General features: G+C 50.1%; 1 pseudogene; it reads right to left on the bottom strand.

The window, feature by feature from the left end:
- Positions 1-13,609: 13,609 nt before the first annotated feature.
- LOC133747028 (adenomatous polyposis coli protein 2-like) lies at positions 13,610-17,487 on the bottom strand (annotated as a pseudogene).
- Positions 17,488-23,831: the final 6,344 nt, after the last annotated feature.

Genomic DNA, 23,831 nt, shown 5'->3' with positions numbered 1-23,831 from the left:
AGGATTCTGTAATTCTCTGTTGCTTCTTTTGAATACAGAGGCCCATGATCCATGGAATGTAGTGCTCTCTAGAAGCTGGGGACAGACCTCTACTTATAGCCGAGAGAAAACAAGGACTTTGGTCCTACCACAAGAGAATGAATTCTGCCAAAGACCCAGTGAGCAAAAAATGAATGGACTTATGGAGCCTCCAGAATGGAATATGCCCTGCATTTTAGCCTGATAGACTTCTGACTTACAGAATATCAGAATGTAAATTAGTGCTGCTCTAACACACCAAGTCTGTAGATATTTGCTATTTTAATTATAGAAAATGAATACACAGGAAAGCAGCTTAGTTGGAGGTGGAGAAGAAAGAATGTTGGAAAATAGAATTCAAAATTATTTTTATTTGGTGTTGCATATATCAAGATAAATGTGTAAGTAGATAAGTTATTTTGAAACAGGTAAATCCTGTAATAACACTCAAGTTCAACTATGGTGTTATTCATTCCTTTCATTTACATTTAGAATCACACCTGCCTTTAATTGTTACATCACATCGAAAAAATGTGATTTGGATTAATGTAGGAAATAATCAGTGGAATTTAAAGTTAAAATAATGTTTTCTCCACCATGAATCAGCCTAACCTTGTTCCAGTGAGAACTGACATAGAATCAGGGTTATGCTGGAGGTAAGACAGAGGATACTTACTGAGGAAGTTTGGTATACTTACTGGTTTCATGGTGTGCATTTCATGGAAGTCAAGAAATATCTGGGCCAATGGCCAGCTGTATTATAAAAGATTTCATCATATTTTATAGGTAGTGCAATTAAAACCACTTCCAGTGTACAGTCACAAGTTACATTTTTCCAACTTTAAGCAGCAAAGCTAGGTTAGCAGCAAGTGGGATGAGGGAGAGAGAAAAAGGAAAGATAGAGCTTGCTTGCTCTATTTCTTAAATTATTTGCTTTAAGAGGTCCTAGATTTGGGTCCAGCATTGTAGTGCAGCAGGTTAAGCCACCACTTACAATGCCAGCCTCCCATATGAGCACCAGTTTCTGTTCCAGGTGGCCCACTTCCAATCTAGCTCTCTGCTAATGCAACTGTCAAGGCAGTACAAGATGGCCCAAGTACTTGATCCCCTGCCACACACGGGAGACCCAAATGGAATTTTGGTTTCCTGACTTCAGCCTAGAACAGTCCTGATCTTTGTGTCCATTTGTGGAATGAACCTGCAAATGGAAGATTCTTGCTCTCTCTTTGCTCACACGTGCGTTTGTGTATATGTATGTATATGTAAATATATGTATGTATATATCCCTCAGTCTTTGTAACTCTGCTTTTTAAATACAAATTTTTTAGAAAGAAATAAACAAGAGGGCCTGGCTTGTGCTTATTAACTACTGCTATTTCAAGGCATCCAAGATCCTCCTACAGAATAATAAACCAATTCTTCACTATAAAATTTAGCATCCTAACTCAAACTTCAAAAAGGAAATTGCATGCATTCTTTAATTTTATGCCTATAGCTTTCTCCCAAGAGGAACTCTTTTGTAAGAACATCTGGAGGGTGATTAATCAAGTACAATCTATCTAACTTGTCTAGAAAAGAAGAAAAATAAAAGCACAAAGTCATCTAAAGATTTGGGACCACACAGATTAATATAATTACATTTTAGTATTTTATCTTTCATAGTTTATATGAAAAGCAAGTTCCTAGAAAATTTAGTTTACATTGCTAAGATATTTTTCTCAGTGAATAACCTCCTTTTGTAGTGCAAATATATTATTTCATCATCAAATTGAAGAATTAGTTTTTTTAGGTTTATTTATTTATTTGAGAGACAGAATCACAGACAGAAGGAGAGACAGAGAGAAAGGTCTTCAAATGGAACAATAACTGGAGCTGGGCCGATCCAAAGCCAGGAGCCAAGAGCTTCTTCTGCGTCTCCTATGTGGGTGCAGGGGTCCAAGCACTTGGGTCATCTTCCACTGCTTTCTCAGGCCGTGGCAGAAAGCTGGGTTGGAATAGGAGCAGCTGGGACATGAACTGTCACCCATATGGGATGCGGGTGCCACAGATGGAGGCTTAGCCTACACCACAGTATCAGCCCCCAAATTAAATTTTTGTGTAGGCTTCTTGATCTGAATATAACATTCAACCTTATACCTAACTATTCCTTTGTAATGATTTGATTTCCTTGAAAATATTCAGGTATTATGTTTAAGTATATTTTAGAAAGTATATTATAACCAAGATATTGTTACCTGTGAATTGAATCCAACATAAAGAAACTTGCTAACATAGGATGATTTGATAGACATGTATTTAAGGAAATTTCTTCCTTTTATTTTTAAAAAAAATTTCCTAGGACCTAATAGAATTTTAAGACACAGTGTTAGGATTAATAGTACAGAATTTGACTTTGTGTAGATACAAGTAATAAAAGTCTTTAGAAATAATATTTTCATTTTGAATACAAATAAAGCTCCAGTTTGCAGCTCATGTTCAGAGGTTCTGATATACATGAACAACTTTTTAAAAAAGATTCCACCAAGGCTGGTGTGGTGTGTGACTATAGAAGTTGAATCAATGAGCAGAGACTAATGCCACTGACAGATCCATTGCTCATATTAATAGTACTATAAAATGTAAAACCCTGTATTTATAGCTAAATATCTTAAAAGCTATAGTCAATATACAAGTGATATTATTATGAATAAGTACATTTCTGGAAATAGAAAATGACAAATCAAATTTTGTTAAATTTTGTATAACCTAGAAAATTTGATTTTTTCTGAATAGTATACCGTTTTCACTGAATATTAGAATTTTATGGGAATGCAATATCAATAATGATACATATGGATAAAATTAGTATAGTAGTACAAAATATAAAACGAATCAAGGAAAAATGTGTAAGGGGCACATCTTTGGGCCACCAGATAAGATGCCACTTTGGATGCCTGATCCAATGTTGATGTGTCTGAATTTCAGTTCCTGACCTTCTTTTGACTTCACCTTTCTGTCAATGTGCATTCTAAGAAGCAGCAGATGATGACAACAATATTTAGGTCCCTGCTACCCACAGGTGAGACCTGGATTGACCTGGGTTTCTTGCTTGGCCTTACCCTGCCTCAGGTTTGGCTGGCATTAGGTAAGTAGACCAGTGGATGGAAGATCTATGTCTAACTTTCTCTCTGTTAGTGTCTGCTTTTCAGCTAAATAAAATGATTAAATGAACTTTGGAAAGTATAAAGTCATCATATGATGTGCAGTGCAGTGATTAAAATAAAAAGTAAAACAGATGTGATGCCCACAAACTTCAAGGCAGATTTTAATTGGTTTTGGAGTAGGAACATTGGCATGTGAGAAGAATATTGGAGCTGTGTGTGGACAGGGAGCTAAGCTGCTATCTGCAATGCCAGAATCCCAAGTCAGAATGCCAGTTCAAGTCTCAGCTATTCTGTTCCTGATCCAGCTCCCTGCTAATGTGCCTGGGAAAGCAACAGATGATGGCCCAATACCTGGGCCCCTGCCACTCACATGAGAGACCAGGTAGGAATTCCGGGCTCCTGGCTTCAGCCTGGTCCAGCCCCAGTCCTGTGGACATTTTTGGAGTGAATCAGCAAATGGAACAAAGATCTCTTTCTCTCTCTCATTCTGTCAAGTAAACAAATATTTAAAAAATAAGAATGTTGGTTTAAAAAGATGATATTGCATGTAACATAAGTATACCATTTAGGGTTGGGACAGAACAATTGAAAATTTTTTAAAGATTTATTTTATTCATTATTTATTTATGTATAATTAGAGAGAGAGAGAGAGAGAGAGAAAGATTTTGGCATCTGTTGATTCACTCCCCAAATGTCTGCATTGGCTAGGGCTAGTCCAGGCCAAAGCCAGGAGCCAGGAGCATCTTCTAGGTCTCCCACATGGGTTGAGGGGCCCAAGCACTTGGGCCATCCTCCACTGGCTTTATCAGGCACATTAGCAGGGAGTTGCATCAGAAGTGGAGCAGGGGCCTGCTGGTGTAGCAGGTAAAGCCTGGTACTGTGGTGTAGACTAAGCCTCTGTGGTGCCCGCATCCCATATTGGTGCCAGTTCAAGTCCCAGCTGCTCCACTTCCAATCCAGCTCTTGGCTATGGCCTGAGAAAGCAGTAGAAGATGGCCCAAGTCCTTGGGCCCCTGCACCCATATGGGAGACCCAGAAGAAACTCCTGGCTCCTGGCTTCTGGCTTCAGATCAGCCCAGTTCTGGCATTGCGACCGTTTGGGGAGTGAACCAGCAGATGGAAGACTTCTCTCTCTCTCTCTGCCTCTGCCTCTCTGTAACTCTGCCTATCAAATAACTAAATAAATCTTTTTTTTTTTTAAAGTAGAACAACTGGGACTTAAAGTGGTGTCCATATGGGATCCTGGTGCTGCAGATGTTCACTTAACCCACTGTGCCACAACACTGGCCTCCAGTAATTTAAAATCTTAAATATTAAAGTCCTCATTCTGATGCTTTATTCAATGTCTCATTCAAATGCATTGTGTTCTGGGGACAGGTGTTGTGGTATAGCAGGTAAAGTCATAACTAGGAATATCTGCAAACTATCTTCGAGTGCCTGGCGTCAAGCCCTACCTGTGCTTATGATCCAGTTTCTGCTAATGTGTATTCTGGAGACAGAAAGTGATGGATGAAGTAGTTGGATTGTTGACACTCATGTGGGAAGATCAGATGAAGTACTGGACCCCGGGATTCAGACAGGCCCAGTCCTGGTTGTTGCAGGCATTTGGGAGAGTGATCAAGTGGATGATAGTTCTTGCTCATTCTCTCTCATTCTCCATTCTGTCACTCTGCCTTTCAAATAAATAATTTTAAAATAAATATACGTTAATAGAAGACAATGTGCTCTGGGTTTAAATATGTCCCCAGTTTCCTGCCAACGGTTTTCCTCTAAACATTTTTTTTTTATAATTTTTTATAGTTACACAGAGAGAGGAGATGTAGACAGAGAGAGGCAGGGGCAAGGTCTTCCATCTGCAACTGCCAGAGCTGTGCTGATTTGAAGCCAGGAGCCAGGAGCTTTTTCTAGGTCTCCCACACAGTTACAGGGGCCCAAGGACTTGGACCATCTTCTACTGCTTTCCCAGGCCATGGCAGAGAGCTGGATTGGAAGTGGAGCAGCCAGGTCTCAAACCAGCATCTATATGGGATGCCAGTGCTTCAGGCCAGTATGTTAACCAGCTGTGCCACAGCAATGGCCCCACAAGTTTAGAATCAATAATGACAGGTGGCCTTTTACAGCTTTTGTAATTTTATTTCTACTCTTGTGTCTTAGGACTCTACTTGAGATTATGAAATGCTTATAAATTAATTTCAGTTTTGTTTTTATTGCTGGACCTCAATTCTGTATTTTTGGGAAAAAGGCCACAGTAGTGAAGTGTTATTTTTATCATATCAAATCAATGGTAAATGCTACTGACATGACTATCATATCATTTGTGATGTCAACCATGATCCCCAGGCCATTGTATTGGTTGTCAGGTTCTTCACCATAGGATGTGTGCTTTCTCATTCTTTCACTACTCTATTCTTTGAAAACCAGTCACTAAGCATAATAAACCCTCAAAGGAGGAGAAATTCACTTCCATGACCTTGAGGAGATTTTCTCCAGATAAACCTAGTTTTACTAGCACTCAATATTGTTGTATTTTGAACCTTGGTTATTTTAAGAGCTGTGTCATGGCTGGTGCCGTGGGTCACTTGGTTAATCCTCCATCTGTGGCACCAGCATCCTATATGGGCACCGGGTTCTGGTCCTGGTTGCTCCTCTTCCAGTCAAGCTCTCTGCTGTGGCCCGGGGAAGCAGTGGAGGATGGCCCAAGTGCTTGGGCGCCTGCACCCACATGGGAGACCAGGAAGAAGCACCTGGCTCCTGGCTTCAGATTAGCACAGTGCCAGCTGTGGCAGCCTTTTCAGGGGTGAACCAATGGAAGAAAGACCTTTCTCTGTCTCTCTCTCTCACTATCTGTCAAACAAACTTTAAAAAAAAGTGTTTAGAATATAAATCTATTTCTTATAATTTACTGAAAATTTGAATATGGGAATCATTTATTTGATAGGACTTTGGTCTGCAATTCCTTTGTATTACAATTTTTTACAAAAAGAAAATAAATATTCATAAACAAATAATAATACATTTTGTTTACTTCCTTAATGGAACATGTTAGTCACTAATCAGAAAATTCAGGTGAGCAGCATATTGACTGCGTGTAACGGCTCCAGTTCTTCAGCTCTCCTTTATTCATGTCTGCTGCCACAGAGCATTCTTGTGGCTTCCCACTCCTCTCTAGATACCAGCCACATTTCCTGGTTTGTACAGTGAGATGTGTGCAGGTCAGACAGAAGAGATTTGGAAAATCACGTACATCTCCATCCAGGCTCTTGATCTTTTATCACAGCCATAACCATATGCCCGAGCAAGCCTTCTATAGTCTAAAAGTCATGCCTGTATTCTGCTTTGGAGTCTGTTTGTATGGAGCCAGATGTAGAGCCAAGGTGCCCTAGTCAGGAAAGCTGAGGCCATCCTAGGTTAGCTGCCATCCAGATGAATTCCAGATATATAAGCTGAGTCTAGCCCAAGTGAACTCCACCTCACAAACACATGACCTAATTATGTATATCTTGCTGTAGATCACTGAATGTTTTGTATTGTTAGAATATATACTGATATAATATCTTCATATTAATATCAAGAAAATGTAACTTTAAATTTCATTAGACTTCCCAGGGTGTTCATGACATTTTAAATATAGTGAGCAGCTGGGACTTGAACCGACACCCATATGGGATGCTGGCACTGCAGTTGGCAGCTTTACCTGCTATGTCATAGTGCTGGCCCCTTCCTATGCATTGAAAGCATGTACATATTAACTTTCTCACATTTTAGTAGAAAATGACCTATAAGTGTTACTTAATTTTACTTATCACAGTAAAGAACCAGTGTTAGCAAGTGGGCATTAAGACTTGCTCAAGGGGCTGGCACTGTGGCATAGAAAGTTAAGTCACCACATGCAGTGCCAGCATTCCACACGGGCACCAGTTTGAATCCCAGCTGCTCCACTTCCCATCCAGCTCTCTGCTAGTGCTCCTGGGAAAGCAGTGGAAGATGGTCCAATTCTTTCTGGGCCTCTTCTACCCACATGGGAAACCCAGAAGAAGCTGCTGGCTACTGGCTTTGGCCTGGCCCAGTCCCAGCTGTTGCAGCCATTTGGGGAGTGAACAAGTGGATGGAGGTTTTTGCTTCTCTCTCTCTCTTGCTCTTTATCTCCCCTTCTTCCTCCTCTTTTTGCTCTCTCCCCTCTAACTCTGCCTTTCAAATAAAGGAATAAATCTCTTTTTTTTAAAGAGTTTTTCAGAATTTTCTGAACATTTCATTTTCTCATCAGGGAAAAAATATCACTAATCTCCCTTAACTCAAGATCAGGTTTCCTGAAAAATTGCCAGTTGGTCACATTTCTTCTTTTCCCATGATATGGGATAAAGACTTTTGCTTATAAACATATTTAAAGTGACTTTTACAGTCTCCTTTCCCCCTTATAAACATCCCCATAGCATAAGGCCACTATAGACTTTAGCCTGCTGAACTTCCTATAGCTCCCCACCTCTCTTCTGTGTTGGACCTTGAACATGTGCCCTCCCTTTAAATTCTGTACTTTGATAAAATTCCTTTTATAATCAATAGTCATAACTCCCAATGCAATCATTTTGAGTCTATAGATATTTTCTCTGAAGTCATGATGTTTCCATGTTTGGAAAAAGAAACCTTTTTCACAAGTGTTTTTCTTGGGAATCATTATTCCAAAAATGTATTTTTCCCTATGTATTTTTTAAAATCTTTATTTATTTGAAAGGCAGAGTTACAGAGAGAGGTCTTCCAATCCACTGGTTCTCTCCCCAGATGGCCATAATGGCCAGAGCTGCACTGATCCGAAGCCAAGAGCTTCTTCCAGGTCTCCCATGTGGGTACAGAGGTCCAAGCACCTGAGCCATTTTCTACTGCCTTCCCAGGCCATAGCAGAGAACTGGATTGGAAGGGGAGCAGCTGGGACTTGAACCAGCACCCATATGGGATGCCAGCACTGCAGTTGGCAGCTTTACCTGCTATGCCACAGTGCTGGCCCCTCCCTATGTATTGAAAGCATATACTGTATTCTCATTTATAACAAACTTATATTAATAAAGCTCTTGAATTCTAAACAATTTCTTGTATCATGTCATTTAATTTTGAAGTTCTTCAGCATGGAAAGGAATACAGAAAGCAAATTTTGATAACAGTTATTTATTTATTTATTTTATTTGTTTAGCACCAGTGCTTATTTCAAGGAGATGGGCTCAAGGACCAGGGTGTGTCCAGTGGAGTCCCAGGGTCTCCTGTTTCTCACATGACCTTCAGGTTAATGGAACTTTTTTTTAAAGATTTATTTATTTATTTGAAAATCACAGTTACATACAGAGAGGAGAGGCAGAGAGAGCGAGAGAGCGAGAGAGAGAGAGAGAGGTCTTCCATCTGCTGGTTCATTCCCCAATTGGCTGCAATGGCCAGAGCTGCACCAATCTGAGGCCAGGAGCCAGTAGCTTCCTCCAGGTCTTCCTACATGGGTGCAGGGGCCCAAGGATTTTGACCATCTTCTGCTTTCCCAGGCCACAGCAGAGAGCTGGATTGGAAGTGGAGCAGCTGGGACTTAAACCTGTGCCCATATGGGATGCTGGCAGTGCAGGTGGTAGCTTTACTTCAATCCTCATGAGTTTTTTGTGTTTGGCCATATGCTCCAAGCGGCAGGTGTCACCAGTCTTGATGTGTCCTGTGAGAGCCCCCCCAGCCATTAAACTGAGCTGGCCCAAGGTTCCAGAGATGCCCTCTGGGAGCCCCGCATCCTGCGATCAGGTACCACCAGCTTCCCCTTCCCCCACTCTGGACACCTGGCCCCACACACTTACCATTCCCAGGTGTCCAAGATGAGCTGTGTTGTGGTGGAAAAGGTCAGAGAACAGCAGATGCCGCACTAGCTCCTGAGTCTCCCAGCGGCAGAGACCCCTCCTTGGACCTCTCTCCTCCAGGAATTTGGAACTCTATGGTGTCACAATCCAATGTGATTATGTGGCAGTGATGTCACCATGCCTGATTGGACAGCTCACATAGCCGTCAGCACACAGGACCCAGAAGTCACAACAAATCAGCATCTTTAAAGCAGGGACGTGTACTCCAGGCCACTCCACATGGTAGAGAGATGAGGCCTGGATTCAGGTGCCAAGGGCCTCCTCCAGGGCTGCACCCTTTCACCAGTGGGATCCTGCCACCTGCTGGGACCCTCCTGCCTCCCCACAGGTCTACCTGGGAGAATCCCACCTGGAGGCTGCAGTAACCTGCTTAGGGTGAGTTAAGAGACTATTGGCTATTTATTGGCTTTGGTCTTTTTCGTTTTCTTCATATTGCTGACTCATTTCTATGTGGGGTTTTTAATATTAAGAATGTTTACAGATATTACAAATTCAATTCTTTTTTTCATCTCTCCTAGATATTTGTTTTCTAGTCTGCCTCTTGCCCTTTAATATTATTTTCTGTTTGTTTCTTGCTGGTACTTAGTAATTAGTGGATTTTATGCATTAATCTTTCCAGCAATATTGTTAAATTTATGTATCAGTTGTATTTATTAATAGATTTTATAAATTATCTAGCTACTTATGTGTCATCCTATATAATTCTTTGTGTGTGTATGTATGTATATATATATATATATACACAATTTCATTCTTTATAAATTGAACTTTACACATTTTTTGCCATTTTATTTCCCTGATTACCCTTACAACAGAAAGTTGAAAAGAAATAGTGGTGGCATCTGGGTGTAGGCTTACATCCAGGGAAAAGCTTTCAATGATTCTGTATTAGTTGTGTTGGTTTTTGTAACTTTCTTTTAATCTTGATCAGATTGAAGAAGGTACTTTCTGTTTGTTTTCACTGAGAGTAAGTTTTTTTTCATTAGAGGCTGAATTTTATTAAATATTTTCAACATGTAATCTAAACAGTCACATGATTGTCTTTTTGCATTTTTCACCTATTTGGATGGCTGTTTTGGGAATCTTGACAACTCTTGTATTTTTTATCTCTTGCTTGTGATCGATCTATTATGTTTCCCTATATCATTTCATTTATTATAATAATACTTTGTGGTCCCCATGAATCGTGGGCTGGCTACTGTGGTTCGCCGGGACCAGGAGGCCCGGGCAGGGTCGCAGCCTTGCTCCCCACAACCCCTTGCGGTCAGGGCAAGGCGGGCTCCCCAGATGCGCACGGCCTCACTGGGCAGTGGCCGCGATGGGGACACGCCTTGTGACGGCCTCATCTGCCACCTGCAGGCATGAGATCCAAGGCCAAGAAGTTCGTGGTGCTGCCCATGAGCCCAGCGCCACCCACAGTGGAGCAGTTCCTGGAGGACGTGCACGGAGCACGGGCCAAGACCTTGTCTTCACCGCGCTGGCCCCGGAAGGTAGGGGGCTCAGGCCGGGGCAGGGCAGGAGGTGGCCCCGAGGCCCCAGGAATGGTGGCTGGGGCAGGACCATGTGTCCCATGCTGCATGGGCATGGGGCTGAGGAAGGCGTTGGCCCCATTAACGGAGGGGGAGCATGCTGCGGGACAGGGGCCATTGTGGGGGTCGCAGGGGTCTCCGGCCTGGCCGGGGTGGAGCTAAGTGGGGTGTGCAAGGACAGGGTTCCACATGCAGGATCGGGGTGGACTCTGTGGTCTCTGTGAGGTGCTCAGCTATACTGAGCCCTGGGCCCAGACGGACCTAGAACGCCGCACCCACCCTCCCTGGACAGGCCCCTTGGACCAAGGCCTGAGGATTCTATGGGAACCTACTCTTCTTTCTCTTTATTTTTTCAAAAAGACATCAGAGACAGAGGGAGATCCGTCCGCTGGTTTACTCCCCAAATGGCTGCAGCGGCCAGAGCTGGGCTGACCAGGAGCCAGGAGCTCCATCTGGGTCTCCCACGCAGATGCAGGGGCCCAAGCACGTGGGGCAATCTCCACTGCTCTCCCAGGGCACAGCAAAGAGCTGGATCAGAAGTAGAGCAGCCGGGACTCAAACTGGCGCCCCTATGGGATGCCAGAGTCACAGGCGGCAGCTTTACTGCTACGCTACAGTGCTGGCCCCAGGAGCCTACTTTTTAGAATTAAGTTATACTGGGGCCCTGTGCCCGTGTAGGATCCAGAGGGAGCACCTGGCTCTGGCCTGGCTCAGCCCCGGCTGATGTGGCCATTTGGGGAGTGAACCACAAATAGAGGATCTCTCCCTCCCTCCCTCCCTCCATCTCTTCCTTCCTCCCTCCCTTCCTTCCTCTTCTCTCTCTCTCTCTCTCTCTCTCTCTCTCTATCTCTATCTCTATCTCTATCTCTATCTCTATCTCTATCTCTATCTCTATCTCTATCTCTATCTCTACTGTCAGATGAATTAAACAACCCCAGCCATACTACCACATTCCGTGCCAGGCTCTGTGTGACTCAGGGCTTCTTGGCATCGCCGCAGACTGCTGCCATCAGCTGGAGGTTCTGTGGGACAGGGCACCTGGCAGAGCCTGTGCTGAGCAGCCTTTCAGTCACCGGCTGCCTTTTGTCTGTTGCGAGTCACCTGTAGTGAGCAGGCATCAGGCCAGGGTTCGAGGCCAGGTTCCCAGCCTTGGCCAGGGAGGAGCTGGTGGCTGTAATGCCACAGGAGTGGACCCACTCCCTCATTTCAGCAAAATGTGTTCGCTGACCAGGTGGCACCAGGCTGCCTGCTTCCTGCTGCTGTTCTGGCCCTAGACTGCATGGGAGGTCGTGGACCACATGTGTGTGTGGGGATTGTGGACCATGTGTGTCAGCACACTGCCATCCCATTGCTGCTTCTGAGGGTCACAGCCACGCTTCCCCTCAACCCCCCATGCAGTATCGCTCCAGGTGCATCTGCCTAGGAAGTGCCACAGCCCATTTGGCAAAAAAACAAATTGCATTCCACTGCCTCGGGCTGACCTGGGCCCCTTCTTCCAGGCCTGGGTGCCAGCTGGGCTATGTAGGTACCCAGGGCCAGCTCCCCACCCCCAGTGGGCCCTGTCCATCTCTTGGGCCTCCCTTGGCCCTGGCCCTCCTTGGGGATGGGGCTCTTAGAGGGGCCATGGCTGTCGTGTGGTGGGCAAAGCCGCCGCCTGTGATCCAGGCTGCTCTGTGTCCCATCCGGCTTCCTGCTGGCTGCCAGGGAGAGCAGCTGCCGGTGGCCTTGGTGTGGGCCCTGCTGTTTCCATCATTGTGGAGGAGAGCATTTCTAGAACAATGTGCGAGACGGGGATCTGGGGACCTAGAGCTCTGGGTGGGCGGCAGGGACCCCGCTATTGAGACTGGTATGTTTCGGCTGGCTGGCGTGTGAGACGCCAGGTCACGCGTGGGCCCCCGAGAGTGACTGTGGGGCACCTAGGCCACCCGGGGTGGGCTTGTGCTGTGCAGGGGTGGGGTATGCAGGTGCCTGCGTCCCCAGGCTTGGCTCCCTCCTGCTGGGTGGCTCTGGTCTTGGGGGCTCCCTTGTGACTGATGCTCCCTCATGCTGTCCCAGACCCCCCAGGAGACCCCAGGAGGAGTGAGGACCCCGAGGCCCAGAGGGAGCGGCTGTACCAGCAGAGCCAGGCCTAAGTGACCACCAACGTATGGCTGCAGCGGGCAGGTGAGGGGCTGAGGCAGCAGTGCCAGGGCCTGCAGTGAGCCGGCGCCAAGCTGGAACTGGACGTTGGCCACGTGATGCGCTTAGTGCTGCCCGACGCCTCTGCCGCTACCTCCTCTGGCTGACCTGCACCCTTCCCCGTCCCCGGCACAGGCTGGACCCTGTATGGGCGCCTGAGACCACCTCCCCCCAGCGGACTCTGCCCATCTCACTGGGCCACTCTGCTCCCTTGCCTGGCGCTGGATCAGCGCACCACTCCCTGGCTGAGAGGAGGAGCCGGCAGCCCTGGCGGGGCCCCGCAGGCCTCATGCTGCCACTCCTGGGCAGGAGCCTCCCCTTTATCACTGCGGGAGAGGCTGATGTGGGGGACAGCCGAGCGTCCACCGGCTGGCAGGGCCTCTGTCCCTGGGAAGATGTCCCTGCATCCTGGGGGGCAGGACTGAGCCCCAGGGCCACAGGAGTTTCTCTTCCGCTGCCTGAGCTTCAGAGACCCCAGCCACAGCCTCTCAGCCGGGGCAGAGACTCCCCAGCCCACTAGGCACTGTCGGACCTGACAGAGTCTGGGCCACAGCCAAGGACGGAGCTGGACAGAGACGTCCCAGTGGGACAGTCTTCCTGGGCCAGTAGGGACCGCTGGCCTCCCTGCTCGTGGCCGGTGTGGGAGGCCCGCATCTGCCCCACTCATGCAGCAGAGGCAACTGGACAGCTCTGTTTTTTAAAGTTGTGCAACACTGATGCAGGGGATGTGGTCCTTCCGCCAGCCGGCGGCTTTACATGGGGTGCTGGCGGGTGCCGTGCTATGTACACATGGGACAGATGCTGCAGGGCGGCATGAGGAACAGGAGGGTGGGTGGAGGGAAGGCTGCCAAGTGGCCGCTGATCCTCAGTGGCCCTGCAGGCTGGCAGGGAAGCCCCCCAAGGCGATACCCAAGCCCTCTTGGGCAAAGGGCGCGGGGGCAGGGCCCTTGGCCGGGACCGGCTCATCCACTTCGTTGCCCAGGAGGGCGGCCAGGGCGCTGGTTGGGGCGGGGGCTGCTCCGGGTTCCCCAGGCTCGGGGACGTGCTTGCGTTGGTCTTGGGCTGGGCCACCTCTTCCATCTGCACTGCGGCGTCCCAGGTCTTCCGCGGCGGCGGGTGGCCCCGGAGCAGCAGGGCCGAGGAGGGCAGGGTGCTGCGCGGGATGTGCGCGACGCCTCATCCCGGATGCGCCGCCACATCGTGCCTGGCGCGACCACCCTGGGCAGTGGCTGGGCCATGCTGATGTGGGGCTGGGAGGAGTAGCGCTTGAAGAGGGGTAGCGCGGGGGGCGTGCGCACTATAAGGCGCGACGGGCTCTTGGAGCTGCTGCGCCGGAGAGCGCACGTGCTGGGGCCGGGACCGGACCCTGGGCGGGTCGGCTGCTGCCAGGGGGCCGCCCTCAGCTCGTCGCAGCGCAAAGAACAGAGGAAGATGGCGGGGAGCGCCGGCCGCCCGCGGCGGGGCGACGCGCCCTGGGAGGTGGAGGCGGAGGCGATGGCGACGGAGGCGGCGGCGGAGGACAGCTCCATGCGCCGGCAAGGCAGTAAGCCAGGCGACTTCTTGATGAAGGTCAGTTGAGCGGTCCGAGGACTCGCTGCCGCTGGAGCGGGCGGAGGCCCCACGCACCAGGCCCAGTCGGCCACACGCGCCCCTGCCACCCCCTCGCGGCCTCTGGGGCTCGGCTCTGGGGCAGGTCTGGCCAGCGGCGGCGCCCCGCGCTTGGCCGGCCTCTGCTTGAACGGGATCTGGACAGGCGACTTCTAGGTCTTGTGCTTGGCACGCGCGGGGCTGCCGGGCCGGGCAGAGACCCTGCAGCTGGGGTGGCGGGGGGCGACTTCCTGGGCAGAGGCTGAGAGGCGGGCGAGGTCTGGGAGGAGCTTGAAGAAGGGGTGTTGGACAGAGGAGCAGGGGGACGTGGCGCTCCTGGGGGCGGGGGTGGCTCACCGCCGCCAGCTCGGAGATGTTGCCTGGCCTGTGCAGGCTCAGAGAGCTCTGCTTCCCGGGCGCTGGCGCCTTGCCTGCGGCTGCTGGCTGTGCCGAGCTGGGGGTCTCCGCCGCCTACCTCGGTGTGGCGCGGGGGCCAGGGACAGCTTTGGGGTGGGGCCGGGTGGCCGGGCTGGGCACGTAGATCACTGTCCGCCACTACCTTCTGAGCAGCGCGTGGCTTCTGGGGGCCCCCAGGGGCGCGGGGCCGGCCCCTGTCCTGCGGGCCCCGGGGCTGCTCCTTGGGGGGGTCCTTGCAGTCTAGTGGCTGAGTGGCGCGGCGCTGGAGAAGTTGACCAGCGTGCCCTTGGCCTAGTCAGTGCACGAGTCGTCCTCCCGGGCCGGGGCGGGCACCAGCATGTAGACCCGGACGGGCAGCGCCCTGCGGCCGGGCACCTGCGCCAAGGCCACCTTGCGGAGCCGCGCGGGCACGACCGCCCCCAGGCACTCGCGCAGCAGCTCCAGCTCCTGGTCCGCGGCCATGCGGGTCCCGGAGCCTGCGGGCGCCGGCCCCTCTTGGCGTCTGGCGGCTTCTTCTCACCGGCGTTGCCCGGCACCACCGCCACCACCACAGACGCCGCAGTCTGGGCAGGAGGGCGGCAGCAGCCGCAGCTCCATGTCCTGCTGCACCTAGTGCTCGTGCAGGGCGAGCGGGCTGAGGCTGGAGGCGCAGGAGAAGTTCTCGTCCGGCTTCTCCACGGTGAAGCGGACGCTGCCAGCGTCCAGCTCGGATGGCAGGCGGCAGCGCTCGCGGCAGTGGACGATGTCCAGGAAGCGCTTCACGTAGCTCTCCCACCACAGGCTGAACTGGCTGCTCTCGGGCTGGCCGGGCCGCGCGGCCTGCGGCGTCTTGCTGCGGCTGGGCAGCATGGTCTGCCCGGGGCTGTCAGGCAGCTCGCTGGGGCTCACTGTGCCGCTGCCCAGCCCACTGCAAGGGCCGCTGGGGATGAAGCTGGCGATGGACAGGCTCTGGAAGCTGCCCAGGGAGCTCACGGAGCTGCAGCGGCTCAGCACCAGCGGTATCTCCTGCACACAGTTCTCAGAAGAGTTGGACAGCGTGACGTCCTCCACGCCCAGGCCCAGACCTCGGCCCCGCTGGGGCGCCGGGATGGCGACGGGTAGGGAGGCGGCCCCCGGCCCACGCCACGCCCCGTCAAGCTCTGTCTCTTCGGGGCCGGCCTCCTCCAGGCCCTGGAGGGAGGAGTCGCTGTCCAGGTCTCTGGCCTCGCTGGGGCCCGGGCGTCCGACCAAGGACAGCGAGCTGCAGCGGGACAGCGAGAGGGGCCCCTACTGCGCCACCAGCCTCTGCAGCGCCCTGCTGGCCGCGGCCGGCCTGGCGGCCCCCAGCTTCTCGGGCACCTGGCTCAGGCCCTCTGCCAGCAGCCAGGCCTGCTTCTGGGCCGCGGGGGGCGCCTTGGGGCCGCCGGGGGGGGGGGGCGCCTGCCCTGCCCGCGGACTCCAGCGGCAGCACGGGCTGATAGGTGGGCGACAGCTTGATGGTGCCCACGCGGGCGTCGGCGCCGGCGGCGTCCCGGGTGGGCCCTAGGCCTGGCTGCCCCTCAGGTCGAGATCGGGCCGAGCGCCGAGCGGGCCGCGGCTGCCCACCCAGGAGCTCCTCACGGTGCTCGGCCAGCGCGGCCAGCGGGCAGGGCCGCTTGTTTTCCCGCGGGCAGTAGCCATCGTTGGTGCTGCCGCTGTTGAGGCTGTCTTTGGACAGGCTGGCATGGGCCGCCTTGAGCCAGAGCAGGGCGTGCACCCAGCCCCCTGCTTCCTGCCGGCCACCCTTGGGGCCGCCCCAGGGCGAGCAGGACTGCGCCTGGCCCTCCCTCGGCGCCTCCTGCCCGTGGTCCCTGGAGCTGAGGCTGAAGCTGTCATCAGACAAGGTGTGCAAGGCCAAGATGTCCTCCACGAGACAGTGGATCCGCGCCATTGCCAGCGCCAGCTTGGCTTTGGCCGCCAAGGCAGCCTCGCCGCGGGGGGCTGGCGGGGTGCGGGCCAGCGCCTGGCCCTGCGGGAAGGGGCTGCCCAGGAAGAGGGAGAGCACGGCCGGGCTGGTGGGCTCGGCGGTGGCGGTGGCTAGGGACGGCGCGTCGTCGTCGTCGAAGCAGACCGAGTCGGAGGTGTAGTCCCCCGCCAGCCCGTCCAGGTGCGGCAGGGGCGGCAGCGGCTTCTTGACTGCCGCCTGGCCCCGGGCAGGGCCTGCTTCTCCGGGTGGTTGAGCGCCTGCGCCAGATGTTGGGCGTCGAGCTCCGCCTCCGGCGCCTGCTGCTTGCACACGTAGAGGCTGGGCACGCAGGTGCTGGGGGACACGGCCGTGGCGGCCGCCTGATGTTTGGCGGGCCGGTGGGCCAGCAGGTTGCGCAGGGCCGTGGCGCTGCCCATGGCGATCATCTTGTGCCTGGAGTGCACCAGGTTGCGCAGCATGCCCACGGCGCTCAGGTCCCACAGCAGCTCCTGGTCCTGCGCGCAGCGGGTCGACAGGTTCCAGAGCGTGCCGCACGCGTTGCTCACGATGGTCAGGCTGAGTGAGGTCAGGTGCTGCAGCAGCTTCTGCAGGCAGTTGTAGTCGCGGAGCACCTGCCTGGGTGGGGGAGGTGAGGGCGGGGTCAGGTGTGGCCGGAACAGGCGGCCCCGCCCCACCCTCCCGGGATTGAGCGACCAGAGCAGACGGCCCCGCCCCGCCCCACCCTCCGGGGTTAGAAAGGCCAGAGCAGAAGGCCCCGCCCCGCCCTCAGGGGATAGGGCGCCCGTTTTGGGCATTTGGGGGCCCGGACCAGCAGGTGGGAGGGGTGGTGGGGGCCTGGACCAGCAGGTGGGAAGGGTGGTGGTGGGGTGTCTCTGCATTTCTCAAATAAATTTTAAATTAAAATTAAAAAATAATAATACTTTGCTTAGAATATTTGTATCTGTTTATGAAAGGTATACTTTTAAGAATTATTTCAATTATTCCTGGTACACTTGCATCATCATCGACGTAATGCTGATTTTCCGAAAGAAATTAAAAATATTCTCTGCTTATTTCCATTTGCATAGGTTTGGGAAACAGGTTTCCTTTTTCTTCCTTAGAAGTTTGAAATATACCTGTAAGCATGGGCCTGAAATTTTGATTGTTTAGCTTTTTTTCTTGGTTTCAGTTTTCAAAATGTGATTTAACGTACCTGGTCTATGTATAAGTTTTGCTATTTTATGTTATATTTGTGTTTTGGAAATTTGATTTTCAAAAGATGGTAGATTTTGATCTAGGTAGTCAGAATTTTACTCAAGAATTTCACACATTTCTCTAAGTAGGTTGGTAAAGACTATAGTTTCTACAAAAGAACGATTCTGTTTTAATTCCTGAAGTAGATTATTTGTGTGACTTTTACTTATGTTTCCTTAATCGCTTTTAATAATGAGCAAAGAAATGACCCAGTCATTTGGCCTCCTTTGTTTCTTGGACATGTCTGACCTGTGGAAAAAATGAAGTAATTATTGCTCATTAAGTTGTAAAGAAATGCATGGCTGAACAACAATAAATATTCATGAAATCAGATGACTGTGATGTTGATATAATGTTCTTATATTGGAAAAAAGTAATACTGTGTTTTCATGATGCGATCTGATGAGTCTTAAATGTTGATAGAAAAATGTACTATGAGAAAACTATGCATAGATTTAAATATTTTTGCAGAAATGCTTATCTTTCAATTCCATGTTCTAAAATCTTCTCAATGTGCCCTAGTTTATATATGCTAAGCAATCTCCTCTGAATCCCTTGTGGTTTTTGTACCATCCATATAGAAAGTGAGTCTTGTCTGACTTGTTTTAAGGTCGTACGTTATGATTAAAAAGAAATAAAACAGTACATTTGCAGTTGTTAAATTCTGGACTATTTCATTTTTCAAAGATTTATGTATTTACTTGAAAGGCAAAGTTACAGATGGTGAGAGAGGGAGATCTTCTATCTGCTGGTTCACTCCTAAAAATGGCCACAATAGCTGGAAATGAGCAAATCTGAAGCCAGAATCCAGCAGCTTTTGGGTTTCCCTTGTGGGTACAGGGACCAAGTGCTTGAGCAACCTTCCACTGCTTCCCCAGGTGCATTAGAGGGAGCTGGATCAGAGGTGGAGCATCTGGAACTCAACCCAGGACTTATATGGGATGCCAGCACTACAAGCAGCAACTTTACCCACAAAGACACTGTGCTGGCCTCAAAATTTTGGACTTTTCAGACAGAAATTTCACTGACTGGAAGCTAAAGATGTTTGTCATCAATTCTTTCAAAGGGACTTGGCACTGTATAGCAATAAACCCAGAGTACCCAACTTTACTGTTTAGATTGCCTGTCTATGCTGAGGTACATGCATTGCCAGCTGTCACTTCATTGTGAAATTCAATTGTACTTAAAAACAAAGCAAAAGAAATACCAGCACTGTTTACAAGCATGAAATTTAAAATAAATACATAAACCTTCAAATGCAACAGTCCATAGTTTTTTATGGTTTTCTGCTGTAAATTTTGAAAACATCAAAAGCCAAGAATAAAATGAGGAACAATAAGACAAAAAGAAAATACTTAGCAATACTGCTAATGACAATAATGTTAACAGTTTAGTTACATGCCCTATATCAATTGTGTTCTTTCAAATTGTGACCCAAGCACACAGACCCCATAACTACCTTAATAAACACTTAGAAATCTGGAATCTTTTGTAGAAAAGTGCTAATCTAACCCAGCCCTCATTGGAAAAGACATTTATCCTAGTAAAAGGGAAAGAAATCCAAGGCAAAACAGTCAAAATGAAGACAACTCTGATCATTGAGGTTTCAGATAGTGAAGTTTAGAGCTGTTCTCATGGGTAATCCACACATATGTAAGTATCTTTCACTTTCATTAATTTTCCAAATGAAGGCAAAATGCTGTCAATAAGCTTTTGGAAGGGCATTACAGAGTCTACTAACCAACTTTGCATGGGAGTATAATGTACACATTTCATTTCTCCAAGGTGGGACAGTGAACATATTTAACTAGCAAAAGGTCTGAATCAGGATTTCTAATACTCACTAAAAACACTTTAGAAGAAATATTTGCTTAAACTTTATTTTTAATAGCCAAGTAGTGTAAAAAACACTACTCTGAATTCATTGCCATTCTCACAGTGTTCTAAATTATTCACTCTGGCTCTAAAACAAAATTGCATCATAATTATTGTCAATCTCCATAATTACTCAGAATATAAGTCAATGATTCACAGAGATTTGATTAGTCATATTGATAATTTTAAAAGAATTGGAAGTAAAATACTGGGTGGGGCAGGGCAGCAGATAGCATGGTAAAAAAAAAAATCTTAGATTGGAGCCTGCGGTGTGGTAGGTAAAGCTAATGCCTGCACCACAGCTTCCCATATGGACACCGGTTTGAGTCCCAGATGCTCCATTTCTGATCCAGCTCTCTGCTATGGCCTGGGAAACCAGTAGGGGATGGCCCAAGTCCCTGAGCCCCTGCACCTGCATGGGGACCAGGAAGAACCTGCTAGTTCCTGGCCCCTGGCTTTGATTCAACACAGCTCCTCCTATTGTGGCCAATTGTGAAGTGAACCAGCTGGTGGAGGATCTCTGCTTCTCTCTGCCTGTCCTCTCTCTGTGTAACTCTGGCTTTCAAATAAATAAATAAATCTTTAAGAAATAGTCTTAGATTTGCCCTGTATATAATTCACATACACCAATAGGCATACAGGTATACCTCTAAAATAAACCTTAAAGCTACACTTTTTTATTTTCTTATATTCACTTTTTTCTATGCTTTGACTCTATCTTAAGGACAAATCTTTTGAAGGCATATACTCATTCTGTTACTTGTGTGTTTATTATTTATGGTTCTCACCACATTCAGAGTTTTCAGATCTCCCTTTGAGCAGTTCTTTATTGCTTTCTCATCCAAGTCAGCTGGAAACATCACTATAAGCTCCAAACTCAGTTTTTTCCCATTTTTGTAGATGCTACGATGTGTGGGGTTTTGCTACTAATTCTTCTCTTTTTTTAAAAAAAGAATTATTTTGACTTTCACTATTTTTGTGGTCTTTCATTTCTTAATTAATTTTTATTGCCAAATTCCATGCCATTATAAAAGATAAACTGCACACTGTTTTTCTCACATATTAGTATTTGAGTTGCTTTCATATTTGGCTTTCATGAATACCACTGCAGGGAGCCTTTATGGGCATGTGGATTTTGTATCTTTTAGTGGCATACTTGGGAGACAAACTGCTGAGTCAATAAACAGTCCCATGTAGAACATGCTGAGAAACTGCCGAATTACTGTCTGCACTGTTTTACTGGAAGTTTATGAAGGCTCCATGCTCTTCATGTCCCTATCAACATTTATCTATGGCTGAATCAGTCATTTTACTGAATATGAATTGATGCCTTCCTGAAGAGTTGATTGCATTTCCGACAACTAACAGTCAGGGAGTGACATTGGTCTGGGGAGATTTCAGCTCGCTCTGGTTTTCTGCACTTTTCTCAGTGTCACAGAGTTGTTTTCTCAACAAAGGACACCTCTGGGGCTCCCAATCCCCAAAGCAGAGCCCTGGAAGCTATTTTGCAAAAAAACTCTCCTGGCCCCTGGCAACAACCTAGGCATGGCAGGAGGGGGACGCAGTTCTCCTGTGGTAGGCTGGGGGAAGGGTAGGAGGCAGTAGGAGCTGCCCCACACCATTGCCATGGCTGAGTGTGGTGGAGTGCTTGCCTCCCTGAGCTGCTATGCCCATCAGCCGGTGCCCCATGCCCCTGGGAGCTGGGATGCTCAGCCCAGTGGACAGATGAGGAAACCAAGATGGGCACCTGCCCCCCTGGCTGCCACCTGGATGGCCCTGTGGTTTTGGCCATCATGACTCAAACTCAGTCTCTCCCACCAAGTTCCTCTCCTGGGACCCCCACCACCGCTGTCCAACCACGTCATGACTGGACACCGAAGCAGCTGGCGCTGAGTGAAAGGAGACAAGACAATGCCGGCTTTGAGGATGGCAGATGACGGTAAAATGATGTGACTAAAATAAAGCAGGGGGAGAGGGGGAGAGCCCGGAAAAGGTGGCGGAGAGGGCGCAGCTGGGACCTCAGATGGGCTGGGTGGGGAAGGTATCGCTGGGCAGGTGAGGGAGGGAACCTGTGGCTGCAGGTGCCGGAGCAGCATGTGCAAAGGCCCTGGGGCGGAAGCATCTCTGTAGTGCTCACGGCTCAGCTAGGAGGCCAGAAGGCCAGAGCAAGATGAACCAGGGTAAGTGGCAGAAGGCGATATGACAGTGACAGCGGTGATGAGGTCAGGGGGGCCTCGGGGCCTTTGCAGCCATTGATGGGGGTGGGGGCAGAGAGGGACATGTGCTGATCTCTTATTGGAGCCCTTCCAGTGGCTGCATGGGGCTTGATTGGCAGCTGGGAGCCTGGCAGGGGGCTCTTGTCACCTGGGAGCAAGGGGAAGGCTCACCCCAGCTGTGGGGGTCTGGAAGGGGGCCCGGAAGACAAGTGGTGTGCGGGCCTGGGCAGCCCAGGTAGGAACCATGTCACCACCCACCCCTCGCTCCTGAGCCCTGAGCCGCACTCCTCCACCTCCTGTGACCCTCAGGCTCACCCCTCCCTCCATCCCCAGCTGCTGTGCCGACCTTCAACCTTCCACTGTCACTGGCCTGCAGCATGGTCCCCCCTCCCCACCCTCCCACCCTGCCACCTCCCGTGCAGCCCCCTCCCCACCAGCCCTGTGACTTCTCATCATAGCTGGGTGGCTACAGCCAGAGCACTCCCAGCCTCACCTGTGGGGGCCTGAGTGCTACCACCCTGGGGGAAATTGGGGGTGCCCCCCCACAGAAGGGGGAGCAAGGCTGGCCCTCCAGCACCCCATAGCACCTGGCCCAGGGAATCTCCAAGTACCCAGCCTCACTCAGAAGGACCCTGGCGGGAAGGCATGGGTGCAGGGATGGGCCTTGGAGGAAGCTCAGGGCTCAGTGACGTCACTACTCTGCCGTGACCTAGGGCAACTCCACTCACCACCCTCTGCAGCCTTGCTGGGCCCCCTCTGCCACTCGGGATTGGTAAGCCCTATTTTTGCAAGGTCTAGGAGGGTCCTGGAGGTGTGGGTTTACAATGACCTGGGACAGTGTCTCAACAGACCTCCAGCCCTTAAAGCAACAGACACAGCTGGGAGTGACAGATGGGGCTGCTGCCTCAGATCAGCCACTTCTCAGCCAAGCAACCTACAGGGAGCCCCTCCTCCAGTCACTACAGAACATAGCCCACCTCCTCCCAAGGTAGCGTCAGGTGCACCCAGTGCACAGTAGGTGCTCAGTAGTGGTGCTGGAGTGCATGGACCTCACCCTGCAGGCAGCTGGACCTGGCGCCTGCACAGCCCCTGCCCCCAGCCGGGGCAGCTGTAGGCCCAAGGGGGTGTTTCTGTCTCCCATCAGTGGTGGGCTCAGCAGAGCACAGCAAAGTCCCCTGGCATGCAGACAAAGAGCTATTGTTGCCACAGATCCAAAGTCACCGCCTCTGATTGCCACTGAGCAAGCCGGCCGCATTCACCTGCTTCCCCATCCAGTTGGGTGTATTTCAAGAATGCGCTGATTAGTGCTGATTGCGCCTTGATTATGGGAGTGCACCACCCAGCCCCCTCCCCAGGCTCTGCGGGGAGCTGCTCCCCCTCCTAGGAGGCCCTGGCTGTCATCCAGGGGCTGCTGGGCCAGGCTGGGGAGAGGAAGAGAGGAAAAGAGATAAGAAAACTGGGATAAAAGGTAGCAAAGCAAATTCTACAGGCTTAGCTCAGGAGTTTCCCTGGGGCCATACCGCAGTTTGGGGCCACAAAGCATGGTTGACATGGGACAAGAGTCAGACTTGGAGAAGAAAGATTCATGAAGCAATAAGCAAAGAAAGAGTAAAAGATGATATAGGAATTGGTAAGAGAAGGAAACACAAGGGTTTGGGAGTTGAGGTTGTGTGATTAAAGCCAACACACACACACACACACACACACACCACAAAAGGTAGAAGTGAGAAAAAAGCTTACAATAGATAAAGTGAAAATCTATACCAAAGATCTATGACAACCGAAATGAATTATTTGATTTGAAATGAAAGTAA

Source organism: Lepus europaeus, chromosome 18, assembly GCF_033115175.1.
Source record: "Lepus europaeus isolate LE1 chromosome 18, mLepTim1.pri, whole genome shotgun sequence".
Classification (NCBI taxonomy): domain Eukaryota; kingdom Metazoa; phylum Chordata; class Mammalia; order Lagomorpha; family Leporidae; genus Lepus; species Lepus europaeus.
This window is presented reverse-complemented; position numbering and strand designations above follow the sequence as displayed.